Raw genomic sequence first — 18,249 nt, 5'->3', positions numbered from 1 at the left:
ACATAGTCCTCCTTCCCGGGGCACAGTGCTCCTTCCTGAGACACAGTCCTCCTTCCCAGGGCACAGTGCTCCTTCCCGGGGCACAGTCCTCCACCCGGGACACAGTCCTCCTTCCTGGAACACAGTGCTCCTTCCTTAGACACAGTCCTCCTTCCAGGAGAGTCCTCCTTCCCGAGGCACAGTCCTACTTCCTGAGACACAGTCCTCCTTCCTGAGACACAGTCCTCCTTCCCGGGACACAGTCCTCCTTCCCGGAGCACAGTCCTCCTTCCCAGGAGAGTCCTCCTTCCCGAGGCACAGTCCTACTTCCTGAGACACAGTCCTCCTTCCTGAGACACAGTGCTCCTTCCCGGGGCACAGTCCTCCTTCCCGGAGCACAGTCCTCCTTCCCGGGACACAGTCCTCCTTCCTGGGGCACAGTCCTCCTTCCTGACACAGAGTCCTCCTTCCCGGGGCACAGTCCTCTTTCCCGGAACACAGTCCTCCTTCCCGCGGCACAGTCCTCCTTCCCGGGACACAGTCCTCCTTCCCGGGGCACAGTGCTCCTTCCCGGGGCACAGTCCTCCTTCCCGGGGCACAGTCCTCCTTCCCAGAACACAGTCCTCCTTCCCAGGGCACAGTGCTCCTTCCCGGGAAACAGTCCTCCTTCCCGGAACACAGTCCTCCTTCCCACGGCACAGTCCTCCTTCCCGGGACATAGTCCTCCTTCCCGGGACATAGTCCTCCTTCCCGGGGCACAGTGCTCCTTCCTGAGACACAGTCCTCCTTCCCAGGGCACAGTGCTCCTTCCCGGGGCACAGTCCTCCACCCGGGACACAGTCCTCCTTCCTGGAACACAGTGCTCCTTCCTTAGACACAGTCCTCCTTCCAGGAGAGTCCTCCTTCCCGAGGCACAGTCCTACTTCCTGAGACACAGTCCTCCTTCCTGAGACACAGTCCTCCTTCCCGGGACACAGTCCTCCTTCCCGGAGCACAGTCCTCCTTCCCAGGAGAGTCCTCCTTCCCGAGGCACAGTCCTACTTCCTGAGACACAGTCCTCCTTCCTGAGACACAGTGCTCCTTCCCGGGGCACAGTCCTCCTTCCCGGAGCACAGTCCTCCTTCCCGGGACACAGTCCTCCTTCCTGGGGCACAGTCCTCCTTCCTGACACAGAGTCCTCCTTCCCGGGGCACAGTCCTCTTTCCCGGAACACAGTCCTCCTTCCCGCGGCACAGTCCTCCTTCCCGGGACACAGTCCTCCTTCCCGGGGCACAGTGCTCCTTCCCGAGACACAGTCCTCCTTCCCGGGGCACAGTCCTCCTTCCCAGAACACAGTCCTCCTTCCCGGGGCACAGTGCTCCTTCCCGGGACACAGTCCTCCTTCCCGGAGCACAGTCCTCCTTCCCAGGAGAGTCCTCCTTCCCGAGGCACAGTCCTCCTTCCTGAGACACAGTCCTCCTTCCTGAGACACAGTCCTCCTTCCCGGGACACAGTCCTCCTTCCCGGAGCACAGTCCTCCTTCCCAGGAGAGTCCTCCTTCCCGAGGCACAGTCCTACTTCCTGAGACACAGTCCTCCTTCCTGAGACACAGTGCTCCTTCCCGGGGCACAGTCCTCCTTCCCGGAGCACAGTCCTCCTTCCCGGGACACAGTCCTCCTTCCTGGGGCACAGTCCTCCTTCCTGACACAGAGTCCTCCTTCCCGGGGCACAGTCCTCTTTCCCGGAACACAGTCCTCCTTCCCGCGGCACAGTCCTCCTTCCCGGGACATAGTCCTCCTTCCCGGGGCACAGTGCTCCTTCCTGAGACACAGTCCTCCTTCCCAGGGCACAGTGCTCCTTCCCGGGGCACAGTCCTCCTTCCCGGGGCACAGTCCTCCTTCCTGAGACAAGGTCCTCCTTCCCGGAGCACAGTCCTCCTTCCCAGAACACAGTCCTCCTTCCTGAGACAGAGTCCTCCTTCCCGGGACACAGTCCTCCTTCCCGGGACACAGTCCTCCACCCGGGGCACAGTCCTCCTTCCTGGAACACAGTGCTCCTTCCTTAGACACAGTCCTCCTTCCCAGGAGAGTCCTCCTTCCCGAGGCACAGTCCTCCTTCCTGAGACACAGTCCTCCTTCCTGAGACACAGTCCTCCTTCCCGGGACACAGTCCTCCTTCCCGGAGCACAGTCCTCCTTCCCAGGAGAGTCCTCCTTCCCGAGGCACAGTCCTACTTCCTGAGACACAATCCTCCTTCCTGAGACACAGTCCTCCTTCCCGGGGCACAGTCCTCCTTCCCGGGGCACAGTCCTCCTTCCCGGGACACAGTCCTCCTTCCCGGGACACAGTCCTCCTTCCCGGGACACAGTCCTCCTTCCCGGGGCACAGTGCTCCTTCCCGGGACACAGTCCTCCTTCCCGGGAAACAGTCCTCCTTCCCGGAACACAGTCCTCCTTCCCGCGGCACAGTCCTCCTTCCCGGGACACAGTCCTCCTTCCCGGGACATAGTCCTCCTTCCCGGGACATAGTCCTCCTTCCCGGGGCACAGTGCTCCTTCCTGAGACACAGTCCTCCTTCCCAGGGCACAGTGCTCCTTCCCGGGGCACAGTCCTCCACCCGGGACACAGTCCTCCTTCCTGGAACACAGTGCTCCTTCCTTAGACACAGTCCTCCTTCCAGGAGAATCCTCCTTCCCCAGGCAACATCCTACTTCCCTGGGCAACATCCTCCTTCCTGAGACACAGTCCTCCTTCCCGGGACACAGTCCTCCTTCCCGGAGCACAGTCCTCCTTCCCAGGAGAGTCCTCCTTCCCGAGGCACAGTCCTACTTCCTGAGACACAGTCCTCCTTCCTGAGACACAGTGCTCCTTCCCGGGGCACAGTCCTCCTTCCCGGAGCACAGTCCTCCTTCCCGGGACACAGTCCTCCTTCCTGAGACACAGTCCTCCACCCGGGACAGAGTCCTCCACCCAGGACACAGTCCTCCACCTGGGGCACAGTCCTCCTTCCCAGAACACAATGCTCCTTCCTGAGACAGAGTCCTCCTTCCCAGGGCACAGTCCTCCTTCCCAGAACACAGTCCTCCTTCCTGAGACAGAGTCCTCCTTCCCGGGACACAGTCCTCCTTCCCGGGACACAGTCCTCCTTCCTGAGACAGAGTCCTCCTTCCCGGGACACAGTCCTCCTTCCCGGGACACAGTCCTCCACCCGGGGCACAGTCCTCCTTCCTGGAACACAGTGCTCCTTCCTTAGACACAGTCCTCCTTCCCGGAGCACAGTCCTCCTTCCCGGGACACAGTCCTCCTTCCTGGGGCACAGTCCTCCTTCCTGACACAGAGTCCTCCTTCCCGGGGCACAGTCCTCTTTCCCGGAACACAGTCCTCCTTCCCGCGGCACAGTCCTCCTTCCCGGGACACAGTCCTCCTTCCCGGGGCACAGTGCTCCTTCCCAAGCCAATCCCAGGGCCCCCCCGCCCCTCCTGAAGACGGTCAGCCCACCTGACGTGCACAGCGAACCGCAGCCTGACAGGTGCTCACAGGCCCCTGGTTTAAGGACCAGAAGTTGGGGACAAGGCTGGCAAGGGTGCGCGTAACCCCCGCGGTCACCCATCAGCTGACACAGCCTGCGAGCCAGGCCAGGTGTGCAGCGAAGCCACATGAACAGAGAAGTCACTTATGCACAATCACACTGGACGCTGTTTAGCCCCAAACTGTCCCCTGCTCCCTGCGGTGCCTGCGTTTGGGGGCGAGGCCCTCCGGCCCCTCCTGCTTCAGAGGACGGGGCCCCCTAGCCTGGCGGGAGCCGGGCACTGCGGCTTGATCCTGTTGTGTTTTCTCTGTGAACAGCTTCACCATTAGGAAGTAAGCGGCCTCAGCCCAGCGGCCCGGATCCCCTGACACACTCAACGTCCTAATTATCCAGGATGAGTCAGCAGCTCTGCTCGGCGGGCTCCTGGGGGCCTGGCCGCCAGCCCACAGCCGCACAACGTCAGGAGGAGGGACCTCTGCACCCGGGGAGCCCCGCGTGTCCTTGTCCCAAAGAAGCCCCCCGTCCCCGTATTTGTGCCCTTGGGGGCCGCAGGGGTGAGGGAAGCCCTCCATGAGATCCTCATTTGAGGCTCAGGTTCTGGAAATAATAACCAATCCCAGCAAGTCAGGTCTCTGAGACTCTTTTCACGAGACAGTGAGTCACCCAGGGCCGCCCGCCTGCAGGAGCACCGTGGGTCGTCCTGGGCGCTCTCTGCAGCAGGCGGCCCCAGGTGGCCCCCATGACCACCCCTGTCTTTGCTACTGTTCCCTTTCCTACCCGGTGTCCCCAGATTACTCCTCAGCCACAGGCAAACCCAGAGAGGAAGGAGCTGGCGTCACCGGTCACCGTGCGATGCGAGGCCCGGGATGCCAGGCACGCTGCTTGGGGCCACAGCCGGCTCGTCCTCGCCAGAGGCGCCTGTGCGCGTGCTCAGCACTGTGGTGGAGCCCGAGGGCTGGCGGTGTCTGCAGGCACACTGAGTGTCCCTGCCGCCTGCCCGGCACTGCCTCCTGCGTCCCACCTCCCTGTCAGAGGGGGTCCCGGTGAGAGGCTCCCACCCCTACTCACGGAACCCCGCTGATTTTCCTTTTCATTCCACAGCCCTGTGTCCCTGGCTGTGGGGTGCTGGCTGAGAGGGACACGCCATGGCCAGGCTGGACTTTGTCCAGTCCGATTGTGCTCAGCCCTGCTGAGCCATCACTCCCCATGACCCTGTCCCCAGCTCCGCCCTCCCCCTTTCTGTGCCCCCGCAGCCCCTGGGCCGTGCTCCGCCTGTGTACGCTAGAGGTCACACACCCGCGTCGGCACCCCTCCAGGCCGGAGACACCCACACTTCCCCGCCAGGGCCTTGCTGTTTCTCGAGCGCTGGGGCCTGACCCTGCGTGGCGGGTGCAACCCTAACACACCCTGAGCTTGCAGGCTGGCCCTGGATGGGGGTCTGCTCGTGAGAGGCTCGCTCCTCCTTCCTCCGCCCCCTGCTTGCAGAAGCTTCTGGGATCACAGCAAGTTTCATGCCAAGTCAGGACCTCACAAAGGGAAGCAAGACATTCTTTTTTTTTTTAATGTTTTTATTTATTTCTAGGAGAGAGAGACAGCGTGAGCAGGGGAGGGTCAGAGAGAGAGGGAGTCACAGACTGCAACAGGCTCCAGGCTCTGAGCTGGCAGTCAGCACATAGCCTGACGCGGGGCTCGAACGCACGAACCGCGAGATCATGACCTAAGCGAAAGTCGGACGCTTAACCGACTAAGCCACCCAGGCGCCCCTGAAGCAAGACATTCTTAGTCTCCATTGCCCTGAGAAAGGGGGGACCATGGGCCTGTTCTGACAACTTGTGGGACTTCGTGAAAGCCCCCGTCTCAGCTCCAGGCCAAGCCCTGGGCCCCCCCGGGCGGGAGCCTTCACCTTCCCTTCTTGGCACTGAGCAGGGAGCCCTGAGTGTGGCAACCACTGAGGCCCTGGTCCCATAAACCGGGCGTGTGGCTTTGGGAAGCCGTTGAGCCTCTTTGGGTCAATGTCCTCTCTTGCAAATTAAAGATGCAGACAAATCAATCATTTGCCCGAGTATTTTTGGTCATAGAGATCTTTATCATTCACAGTCATACTCTGGGGCACAGTACATGAAACCAACAAAAGTGAGTCAAGCCCCGCTCGTAAGAGGGACTGAGCACTTTTTGGAGGACTTCCCGGGGGAGGTGCTGCTGCTGCAGAACCCTGGCCCTGCAAGCCTTGTAGGGGGATTGGGCCAGGGTTCTTTCTGAGACCCCAAACCCCATGTGTCCCTGTGGCCCCTTCCAGGCCATTGAAAAGTGTTTGTCTACTTCACCTTCAGGGATAACCCTTGCTGATCTCATGGGGAAGAGAAGCTTGTTTTAAAGCAACGCACAAGCCTTGCTGGCCTCATGTTCCTTTCTGGAAGCGGGTCTGACTGCAGCTGGACACGGCGGAAACGTCCCTACCCCCACCCCGTCTGGCCAGATCCTGAGGCTTCGGAGGCAACTGGCCCCTTCTGTTTGCCCCTCTTGCTGGCCAGGAGGCTTCGTACTTCTGGATTTTCCAGGTGAGTGGTCGGGAGGTGTCACGGCACCCGGGGCCACACTTCTGAGTCCACAGAGGAAGCTGTTGGATCAGCGAGAAAGAGGGGGACAAGGCTCTACCCTGCAGCTTCGTGCGGGCCCTGGTGGGACAAAAGCCGCAGTGTAGACATGGGCAGCTCCGTGGGGAATGGAAGGGCTTATGACCATGACTGCTGCACTCAGAGGGCTACTTCAGAGGGCGAGGCCCTGGCTCACAAAATTACTGAAGTACGGGATCAAGTCCTGATCAAGATACAGGATCAGGGACTAGTCTTGTGTCTGGCCATTTAAGGTATTGAAATAAAAGCATATTTCAGAGAAGTAATTATGTTTTTTGGAAGTAATCTTAAACCAACAGAATGAGAAACTAACTTGAAGCCATGATAAAGCAAGGGCTAATATGCCTCTAACTTTGAACTTGGGTGTTCATTTCAGAAGAAGATCTCCCAACAGTGCTCCTATAGGAAGTCCAGGCATCCGCGTGGCATGACAGGCTGTGGTTCTGAACTCGGGTGAGACGTGATGACACAGGACATGTTCTGAAAAGTACACTGAGGGAACTCCCCTCACGCCCTCCCCCATGTTGACCTCCACCAAAAGAGGCAAGTCCAGTAAGGTGTTAGGTCAGATGAATGCTAGGCACCCACCTTTGGGTTAAATGTAGGGACACTCTCTACATCTCATGTTCCTGTCCCCTTAGCTATCCTCTAGAATAAGCAATGGCATAAGCAAGAATTTCCCAAGGGCTCCTCTGCTCCATGACACATATGTCCCACTCTCCCTCCTTCTCACCACCAAGCCCTGATGGACTCCACAGCTTGTGTCTTCAGAGCAAGGAGGGAGGTCCCCACCCCCACTGTCCCCCAGGAGAGGAGGGAGGTTCCACATTCTAATATCGTGTCCAGTGCCCATCAGTGGTAGAGTCAACAAAAGGCCGAGTGACACACAGTAGGACATAACACAGAGTGTGACAACTAAAGGGGCACTCTGAACTATTAGAGTCCCCAAAACAAGGACTTCACGCTTGGGACCAGGGAGGGATGGCGTTAATCTGTAGTAAGAGGCAGGATTTCGGAGGTGGAAGAGAGGTAGAGCCGGGCAAAGCTAAGCGCGTCGGAGGAAAAGGCGGCACCGCCGAGCTCCGCCTCACATCCTGTTTTATGCCACCTTCACCCTTCAGAGACAGGGTTTAGTCATTTTTGTCTGAATCAGGTGGTCATTTCTGATTAAAATCAAATTCTGTTCATACAATCCGTCAGTTCCTACGTGGAAAGGATCAAGGAGGTCAGTAATTTGACTTAATTTTTCAAATTAAAAATGAGTTAGGGCCCTTATAATCTGTCTTCTAAGCCATTTCAGACACCCTAATTGTCCCCCCGTGCCCCTCCAGTGCCCACCTTTGCCAGCACGGGGCCCCCGCTCCCTGATCGGCCCCCCCAGGGCCACAGCCTGCAGTGTCCAGCTTCTGGTTTACACAGCAGTTGCTCTCAGAATCTGGTGTGAATCAGGATGGCCCAGGAGATGTGTAGAAACCACAGACGTGAGACCCACCTCCGCAGCTACGGAACCAGGATCTGCCGTGGATTAGCTCCTGCTGCTGCCATAACAAATGGTCACGTTTAGTGGCTTAACACAACCGCCATTGCTCACCTACAGCTCCAGAGCCCACACGTCTCGAAGGGTCTCACGGCTACCGATTCAGCTGCTGGCAGGGCTGGTGCCTCATGCAGACTCTGGGGGCGCGTCCGCGTCTCCCTCCGCCCCCCAGGCCGTGGCGCCTCAAAAGCATCACTCCAACTGCCGCTTTCACCGTCCCCTCTCCTCCTTTCTCTCAGGCCACGCCTCCCTCTTTCACTCGTGAAGGCCCTCGTGACTGCGTTCAGGACCAGCTGGAAGATTCCGGAAAGCTCCTGTTTCAGGGTCCTTGATTCAATTACACCCAAAAAGTCAGGTGCACAGGACTGGTGTGTGGGAATCCGTGGCAGCCGCGTCTGTCGCCCACAAGCGTGGCACTTGGACACGTGTCTTCAGCAAGCTCCCGAAGCTGGAGAGCTGCTGGGCAGTGGTTTGTCCAGACTTAGCCCAGGTGGGGAGACACCCGGTCCCACCCTGGCACCCAGCCCCACGACACTCCCGCCCTTGCACAGGCCTCAGTCGTGCTCTTCCCTCCGCGGACGCCGTCTCCTGAGTCGGCCAGGAAGCCCCACTCCAAGCGGCCTCTTCTCACTCGCATCTTCCAGTTCTCACTGGCGTTGCTGGCATGTTGTTAAAAAATGAGATACTTTGATACCAATGATTAAACTGCCCCTTCCCTGGGCCCACACGGGTGCCCCCTCTGTTCTCTCCCACTGACCCTTGGGGCTGGACCTCTGCATGCCCCAAGGATCCAAAACGACAGAATTAAGCCCTGCACCAGAGCCCACCCCAGGGTCACATCCGGGGTCTGCTCTGGGGGGAGGCTGTCAGACACCCTCACTCCCAGCTTCTGCGACCAGAGCCTCCAGCCCACCCTGCCACACTGTGGCCCTCTCTCCTGGACCTCCTGCAAGCACCTTTCTCTGTACTGAGTCACCCACCACTTTGACGCACACACCACCCCATGAGAGGAACTTCTGGAGTGTAGCTGGTCTGACTGTGAGTCCCATGGGCTTCCCTGGTCAGCCGGCGGTTCAGACACCGCAGAGGCACTGGGGCCCGGACCGCTGTACCTGGCGACAGAGCTGGGTGACCACGGCCCCCGGATGCCCCGCGCAGGCTCACCCAGCTGACCCCAGGGCAGGCTCCCCGATGTTCCACGTCCTGGCGCACACAGAGTCTATACTTGTCCAGTCCCCCGGGTGTGTGGGTAACACTCATTATAGCCAAAGTGCAGACGTTCCAGGAACCCCACACAGCCTGCTGAGACCACGGGGGGGGCACTCAAGTGTGTCTTCAGGCTGGGCACCCGCGTCCCGGTCCCCGGCCCCTGGCAAGGGGAATTCAGGCTGGGAGTCAGGTAGGCCCTGTGGCATCGGGTCCTCAAAGGCAGAAGACGCGGCAGGAGAGGTGGTCAGAGAAGTGTGTGTGAGAAGGACGCACTCCGCCGTTGCCAGCTGTGGGGACCCAGGACAGCTCCATGAGCCGCGGCTGTGGGTGCCCCTGGAAACTGGAAAAGACATGAAGTGAGTATGAGTCTCCTCTGAAGCCTCCAACCGCCCCTCCCCAGGCAGCAGCGTAGGGCCCGCCAGAGAGGAAGGTGCATTAGAAAAAAATTAGAGAGAGAAATTTAAGACAGAAATAGCTCGGAGTCTATAAGAAGTACTTTTTTCTTAGAAAATTAAGTGTATTTATTTACATAGTATCAAATGTAAAAAAGACAGACGATCAATAAGAAGAAGAATCCACATTTGTGTCCAGATTTGGAGTTCACCAAGCACAGTAACATGCGTTACACTGTACGCATCCAAACGAACCCCTAAGAACGTGGGCGCTGTGCCTGAGTCCGCTGTGCAACGCGGCCGCGGTCAGGGGCGCACTCGAGGTCACCCGGCTGCAAGCGCGGCTAAGAGACGGCGCGGTCTCTGGCGTCGCCCGTGACTCACCTCAGAGTCGGCAGACAAATGTTAGAAGAATCATCTTTGATTCTGAAAGACAAAGATTATTTTCAAAATTAAGCTCAGCTCATTATCCAAGACTCAGAAACAAAAGCGGTAAGAATGTAAGTGATTCCCCAAAATTGTTTCACGTTGCTTCACCTGAGTGCACACCCAGAAAAGCCTGAAAACAGAACACCTGGGGAAAACCGCACGGGGAACGGGCTTCAGAAACCTTCCAGGGGATGGGGTGTTACTGGAATATAACACGACAGCGGCCCTCCCTCCAACCCTGCCCCAACCAAGTTCATTAAATCAGCAAAAGCACGGTCTGGACACCCTCTCCCTCCAACAGACCCCTGCAGCCCGGGGGTGATGTGCCCGGCGCACCTGCTCTGCTCCCTCACCTGCTCTTTAATTGGGACGCCCAGCGTCCGAGGCCTGTGGAAGTGCCCCACCGCCCAGCCTCCTTCATTAGTGTGCACTCTTAGTTGATTAAATGGATGATTGATTATCAGGCTTGAGCTATTTGTTTTCCAGACCCTCGCTTGCTTGGAACAGAAAGTGATGCTTACCCTTCGTTCGGAGAGCAGCAGGCATCCATCACCGCCCCTGCCCGCGCAGACATGCAGCCAGGGCTACCGCAGGCCGCAACGCCGTGAATGCGGCTAGCCTCCCCCCAGCAGGTGCGTGGCCCCCATATCCATTTTGCTGTTTTGATGCGGGCACCCCCACAGGGCGCTGCCTCACAGGACCCACTGCTTCCAAAGTCCAGCCGAGAGCCACTCAGGTCCCCGTTTTCTGGCAGCTCACTGTGCACCCCCCCCCTCAAAGCCAATAATGGTCCAGGGCCATGGCTGAGGCAGAGCTACAACAGTCTCAAAGAAGAGGCCATTATGCCAGCATGAGGGGACATGACCCGCAGGGCAAAGGATAGGACATCCGTATTCCCCATCCTTCCCGACTTGGCCTTTCCCTAAAGAGATAAAACCGAGTGAGCCTACATTGGAGTCAGTCCTTCAGCACAGGGGCCGGGGGCTGCAGGCCCAGCGCCCAGACAGGCCCTGCACAGCGGGTGACATCAGCACGTGCGGCTTCCCTGATCTTAAGGTCTATACTGACCTGGAATTCAGGTATCACCCACATACTATCTACACTGACTTGAGTCTCAGAGACAATGTGTTTTGACTCTATACAGACCTTCAGTGGAGGAGAAAGTCTTGCTCTCAGCGGCCGTCTACAGAAAATGGTCAGTCGGGGCACCTGGGGGGCTCAGTCAGTTGAGCGTCCAACTCTTGATTCCGGCTCAGGTCATGATCCAGGGGTGGTGGGATCAAGCCCTGTGTCGGGCTCCGTGCTGGGCATAGAGCCTGCTTGAGAGTCTCTCTCTCTCTCCAACTAAATAAATAAGCGTTAAGAAAAAGAAAAGAAATGATCAGTGATCATACTGTCCGTGATGGGAACTCGGTAACGTGATGGCAACACCGTGTCCTGGTGGGAACTGCATCGTGTTTCAGTGTACGGGCAACACTACAACATTGTACCCTGTGTGACGGGAGCACTGTCCCCTGGTGATTCCACGCCCATTCATGATGCCTGGTAACAGCTGCACTAACGAGCAGGAACGTAAGGGGCACAGGTGGCACCGAACCCAACCTGGGCGTGAGAAAGTACATGGAAAAGGAGAACCAGCTTGGCCAGCCCAGCTGCACGGAGACCCCTCGGCTGCACGGCTGGGCCCGGGAGCTGGGCATAAAGTCAGCGAAGCGGGGAGTGAGCCCCCCGTGACTCGCATGTGTGCCTTAGCCGCAGCGCCAGAACTTCACTCCCCCACCCCTGAGGTTGACAGGGGCTTTTCTCGGGGTGCGGGCCCACAGGGGGGTGTTCCTGGCATCTTCTTGCCTCACCCACAAACTCCCAGTTTATCTTTCTTTAAAATCAAGCGAGGACTGGAAGTCAAAGACGAAGCATCTATATTTTTACCCTCAATCTTTTAACAGTTGTCTTACCCATGGCAAATGTAAAGGCAATGTTTTTAGCAACTTGACTTTATCAAATCTTTCCAAACGTTCAACTCAATCTTCATAAAAAGATCAGTTCTTTCTTTTTTCAGACTTCGCTGATTTGCATGCCACTTAAATAAATTACATAATTACAATAACAACAGTCATAAACAGATTGAGGACTGAACACACTAATTTTGGCAACAGTAAAATGGGGCCAGCAGGGAGTAATGGAGCTCCAGCCCCCAGGGCTTGCGGAAGGGGTGAGGCTCCCTGGCCAAACCAGACCACCCGGTACAGGAGGTGAGAGGAGAACTTCCATGGCACCAGGCTGGTCAGGGTCACATAAGCATCTTAACATCCAGCTGGAGGGAGGGTTGCTGTGCGAAGGCCAACATCAGGCCACTGGGGGCCCCTGAGTTGTAGGCCAGGAAATAGCTCTTGTCCAACGAACTAAATCACAAACTCAGGCTGAGAGTGTGTGTTTACATTTGCCAGATGATGATTCACGATCAAACTGGAGTTTGGAGACTTTAGGGTTCCCAGGACCCTCCTGGCTCCCTAAAATCCTTCAAGAGAATTCACATGTTTGACATTTACTTTATTTGGGGGGATTTGTTTTTAGCTGAAAGCCGTTTTCAATTTATATGCACGTGTGTATGTGTAACGTATACGTGACACTTTCTCGTGTGTAACAGACGTCGCGTCGGAAGCCCACCCCCAGGCGACTCGCTCGCTGGACACGGCCCTGTCAGCCGTGCTGGCCGCCCACGGCCTCACCGTCCCGCACGCCGCCCGTGAGTGCTGTCGCAGGAGCAGGGAGGCCCCCTCCCCCGCCCGCCCCCCNCCCACTGACCACCAGCCCTCAGAAACCCAGCAGCCTCTCAGCAAGGTTTTCCATTCCCATCCAGATGCCGTGTTGCGCATCGGTCAACACACAAAGAATCAGCATCTACAGGAAGCCAAAGTGTTGGCAGGCTCAGCATCTATGACTCCTGCTCATCCCGCCCACATGCCGCTGCTGGGCCTCCGGGAAAGACACGGTTTTCCAAAGCCCCTCCGGGGCCTGCGCCCAGGGCCCCTGGCCAGCGTCCGGATTGCAAGCCACACGACGACGGGAAGGGGTCCTGGGTTCATCCAGCGTCAGCCCCGCAACTAGGGCCTCAGACGTGGCCTCCTGAGGGCCTGAGTCCTGCCTCGTCCACCGCCATCTTCCTGGGGCCTCGATGACAGGAGTCCAGCTCGCCTGTCTCCTGCCCAGGAACCGTTTTCTATCCATATTTATGTGCTGTTGGAACCTTCCGGGAGCAAAACTGAGCCGGGACAGCCACCCCGCTGGCGGCAGCCCAGGTGGAAGACAGCAGAGGCCCTGGGCAGACTGTGCGCCCCCGGGGCCTGCTCCCAGAGGCGGGCACGTAGATGCCGCCAGTCCCCCTCGCGCCGAGGGCGCAGACGGGCCGCAGAACAGGCAGCCGTCAGCCTGGTCAGGAAGGCGCAGGGAGTCTGCCCGGCGTGGGGGCCTCATTAGCCCCCCGTGGAGAGCCGACCGAGCCGCGGGTCAGCCTCCCACTGCCTGACCCCTGCCTCCGCTCATTCTTCCACAGATTAATTCCCCAAGTTGACAAGTTACAGTGCCCGGTGTGCGCGGGGTCACTCAGTCACACTGGGTTCTGGTCCGTGTCAACCTCGGCTTTACCCGAGGGCTGGGGGAACGTGATGGAGGAGAGGGCATCCAAACACACACGTGTGAGCTCGACCCAGAGAGGGTGCTGTGCGGGGAGAGCATTCCCAAAACCTTGCCGACAGCGGAACTCTGCCAGACAGCGCTGCAGCGATGCAGAAGCCCCTTTGCACCAGGCTCCTGAGGGAGCTGACCATGGAGGCCTTCCAGGGACAGACACGGGGCTGTGGACGCTCTCGTTCTAGGACGAGAGGCTGTCACCCAGAATAACATCTTGCATTGTGGAATGTGTGCAAAAATACCCTTGACACACAACCGTCATTTACCCTCTCAAAGGCCAGGATGGTAGCAGAGCAGAGACACTGCCCCCCTCCCCTCCCGTTCCTCAGACAGAAAACCCAAGCCAAGGCGTTCAGGGTCCCCACCGGCTCCGGGCGGAGGGCAGCCCGATGCACCGCAGATGCCCCAGGTCCTAAGACGCGAGGCCTGCCAGGGTATTTGGGACTAGAAGGGTGTACCAGTGTGGTAGAATAGCAAATCTGAAGTCTTTTGTACTGAGAGTTTCTATGCACAGAGAAAGGCCTAACTCATGCTGAACCTTGGGACTGTGAGGTGGGCCACCTCCCAGGGCGGTCTCTCGCTGGCATTTGAGACAAGGCCCTGATAAAGTGCGCACAGCCCCAGTCGGGGGGGGGCAGGCAGCCGGCCGACAGTCCCTCCAGGAAGGACTCTGGAGGCCGAGTCTGGAGCGGGTGAGTGCCGTCCGGAGCTGGGGCCACCACACCGGCCCGCAGCCGCCCTCACCCCCGCACGCGTCTCAGCCTGCAGCCCCTAGTCCTGCAGAGGAACCAAGCCATGGAGAAACAGCCAGGCTCCTGTGCACGTGGGCAGGCCCTCACGGGACGAAGGCCGACGTCCCCGGCCATTCAGGGCCTCGGAGCACAGGGGCCTGTGGTGCGGGTCATCCGGGGCGCAGCCTGGGCATCGGGCTTCAGACGGCCCCGTGACCCTGAGCGGCAGCCCCGCTGAGGTGGCCAGTGCAGCCCGCGCGGCCCGGGCTCGTCCACGCGCCCGGCAACGGCAGCCCCCGTTCCTGGCCGTGGCTTAGACCTGCACTATGTGCCCGACAGCGGGTTGCGTACCTGAGCTGCGTTCACCGGCTTCACACAACCCTCATGACTGCCCAGGAAGGTTCTGTTCTTTCCCCCAATCACAGATGAAAACAGGGGTTGAGGGGCTTGCTTGAGTCCAGACGACCTGAACCCGGGTTTTCCTTTGCCCTGAGTCACGCTCCTCCCTTTAGGCTACAAAGAGCAAGGAAGACTGACCTTTCGACACAGACCACCTCCAGTCACTTCATCCTATACCAATTGTGGCCAAACAGGGAAGTTATATTTTTGCAGATTCTGATCTCAACACCTATTTTTTATGATCGTAACAATTATAACTATATCCTATGAGCATTACATGCGTATATTTGTGTGTACATGCATATACACACACATACATACGCTTACTGCGTATCTATCTATACTTCTGGTAGGTCATAGTGCGCCTCTCCAGCCAGCGAAAAGATCGGGTCAGCACAAAAATGTCTTAGCGTTGCGTTTAAGACCACTCATTGACTCTGCTGCCTGGATACCCACCTGCAGAGTGTCCCCAAGCCTCAGAACATGGCGGCACCAGCTGCCTCCAGCCCAAACCTGCTCTCCACCGAAAGGGTGGCGTTAGATGACTTCTCGTTTTACATACTTTCATTCTTATGACAGCATCCCTCCTGTCCAAGCTGCTGCAGGTGCAGAGAGGAGCCCTGGGCGCTGACGTGGTGAAGGATGAGGACACACAGCAGGCAGAGTCCTGATGCCTGTGGGGCTTAGACCCCCGACTCCAGCTGTGAGGGTGCCATTCCTTGGGCACTGAGCCCACCCGCTGGCTGGCTCCGCTATCCATTGTTGGTGAGCACAGGCACACGCACGCTCAGCCTGCTCCCACGCCCACACACACACTACAAGACAAGCCCAGCTTCCACAGGCAGTGGGAGTCTCCTGCGCATGCTCCTCCCTCCTCGAGTGATCCAGACCAGCCCACACGTGCATGCCGACAGGGTGCTCACGCTTAGACACACAGGTGCACTTGGATTTCATGACTGAACGTGTGAATTCCATGTTTGTCTATTCCATCCTTCTTATTACAAGATATCAGAGAGTGTCACTCCACGCTGAGCAGACCAGCAGAGGAACGACCTCCTCCCCAAAGATGGTCACCCTCCAGCTCTGGCATCTGTGACTGTGTTGGGTTAGGTTGCACATGGAGCGAAGGCTGCTGATCAGCTGACCTGAGTTGGAGAGAACCAGACAGCGGACGGAGGACTCAGCCCAACATCACTGGCTCTGAAGTCCGAGGATGGGAGGCCGAGGAGTGCAGGGACCCCTCGATGAGGGAGAAGACAGAGAAGGCTCAGGAACAAAGATGAATTCTCCAAAGAGGACCAGCCCCTGATGGCTGGACTTAACCCGGTGAGACCAATGTCAGACTTCTGCCCCAGAGAACTGTGGAGTATGTGTGTGTTGCTGTTGAGACATTAAATCTGTGATCATTTGTTATAGCGGCAATAGTTAACTCATTCATTCCTCATTCCAAGGAGAAGTTCAGAATCTGCGGATGAACTGTAGACAAGAAATGGCGATTAACGGGTCCTCAGGAGTCGACTCCAGCTCCCGTTCCTGGTGCCAGTGCTACGGAAGGATTGAGCGTGGGGCCCAGGCCTCGAGGACAACGTCAGGCTCACCCCATGTCCGAGTCAACAGAGGAAACCCTGCATGTCACGCGCCATGCATCTCAAGTTCAGACAGAAGCCCTAGCCAGCATCAGGAGCTGAGTGGGGGGTCACAACAGTGCGGCCCATAACCTGCCCCTCCGCCCTGGCCCTCAGTCCCCCTGTTCCCTGGACCCCGGGAGGAGTCCTGAGGGCACCCCAAGCTCCCTAGACACCGGCGACTGCTCTGGGACAATGACTGGTTCACCTGCCCTTCACAGGCAGGAAATCACAACCTCCCTGCTCTGGCTCCGAGCGCCTTCTCCATCAGGCAGCCCTCAAGGAATCTTAAAGAGTTCTAGAAATATAAGTGTGGGGGAGGAAGAAGGGACACATTAGGCTCAGGCTCACTGTCTTCCTTCTCCCCACATGCCTATACGCAGAGCCCCAGGCCCAGGCCCCTTGTAGTAACTGCACCCCACAACCATGGCCTACCACACTGGCCCTTGACCAGCTCTTTGCAAATGCACACACGTACACACAGAGATGCTCATGCACTTGTGAGCACTCAAGAGCACATGTGCACACCCACGTGCACATGCACACTCGTACACGCATGCCCACGTGTCCTATGGGCTCGCTGGCGGGGCTCCAGCAGAGCAGCCTGGCTGCACGAATGTGCACCGAGGAAGATGCTGGGCTCCGAGGCTGCCCCCCTCCCCTAACATGTCACCCAGAGGGAATGAGTCTCTCGAGCCCTTGGCCAACTGCCAGGACGTGGTGACTTCGCCGAACTGGAGCCTGGGGACGAAGCCCCTCTAGACCACCTGCCCATGTAGCGCTCCAAGCGCACTGGCTCAGAGTAGGCGTTCCACGAGCAGGCAGCCGGTGGGTGGATCAGGGGCAGCTAGTGGTCCCTCCCGGGGCCCCACGTCCCCACACAGGCCGTGGTCACAAAAGTGCCCACTGCCCTCTGTCACACCCACACTTGCTCTCTGGTCCTGGGCTGGTTTGGGGCCCTGTGTCTTCATTTCCCGACGACTTGGCTTTGTTACTAGGAAGCAGGCCAGCAAGCCACCCCAGAATGAGAGGAAAACTTATTATGTACCTCAGTTTTGGTTTTTAAAAATAAAATAAGTAAACTAGATGAGATAAGAATGTAGGGAAAGTGACTACAAAACTATACCAATCAAGGGGCAGGCACCCACGCGGTGGGGGAGGGGTATGCGGGGTCAGACGGGGTCACATGGTGGTTATGCGGAGATGGCACTGGCGGCCCCTCAAAGGCTGGGCCGCTCCCCCAAGGCTCCCCTCTCTCAGGTTGCTTGCCTCTGGGGCCTCCGTCTCCACCATCGTCCACATCGATGGCCACCTGGCCCGCCTGGTCCCATGGGCCTGAGAACTCAGGCTAGCCGTGGAGAGAGGTGGCCGTGTAACGATTGTCACCGCGGGGATAAGAGCTCAGGGAGAGGGCGGCATGGGACACTGGCATAGCCTCCCCGGACGCCGGACCCATCCGGTGCTCGCAGGATGGCAGCACGGGAATGCCCACCTCCCCTCGGGTGCCCAGACTGCAACCACCTGCCCGACGCTGTGGCCGTGCTCTCGCGGGCACGGCCCCGATGTCCGGTCTGTGCGAGGCCGTCATCCGCAGGCCAGGAAGAGGGGCTCCGGGCAGCATGCACGCAAGCCCAGCCAGGCCCCCTCGGCGCCTTCCCGCATGCCGCTACCACGTCCCCGGAGAGCAGAGGGCCGGAAGGGAAGGCGGCCTCTCGCGGCCCGGCCTCCACCCTCCTCCTAGGCTTCTGCCGTTGTCTCGGCCCTTCCGGTGGGAGCCAGCACCCCGCACCGGCCCAGCCTGCCTGGCTCTTGTTTTCCATCCTCTGTATTTTCCAGGGGGGCCCACCTTCCCTGCTCACCTGCCTCTGCCCCCAGGCCTGCAGATCCGGGAGGGGCCAGGGCTCCTCCGCTCTGGAAGCTTCTGTCCCTCCTGGCAGTTGTTCCTGAAGGCATGGAAAGGAGGTGGCCTCAGGCTGGTGCCCCTAGCCTCCTCCTCACACTGTTTTCCTGGTTGGCGGGAGCCTCCTGCCAAGCTGGGACTCCAGCAGGTGCCCCGCCAGAGGGAGTTGTCTCCTCAGGCCACAGAGCAAACGTGGTGGCTGCCGGGTCCTGGGGGGGG

This window comes from Crocuta crocuta, unplaced genomic scaffold (genome assembly GCF_008692635.1).
Source record: "Crocuta crocuta isolate KB4526 unplaced genomic scaffold, BGI_CrCroc_1.0 scaffold506, whole genome shotgun sequence".
NCBI lineage: Eukaryota > Metazoa > Chordata > Mammalia > Carnivora > Hyaenidae > Crocuta > Crocuta crocuta.
Note: the sequence above shows the minus strand (reverse complement) of the source record.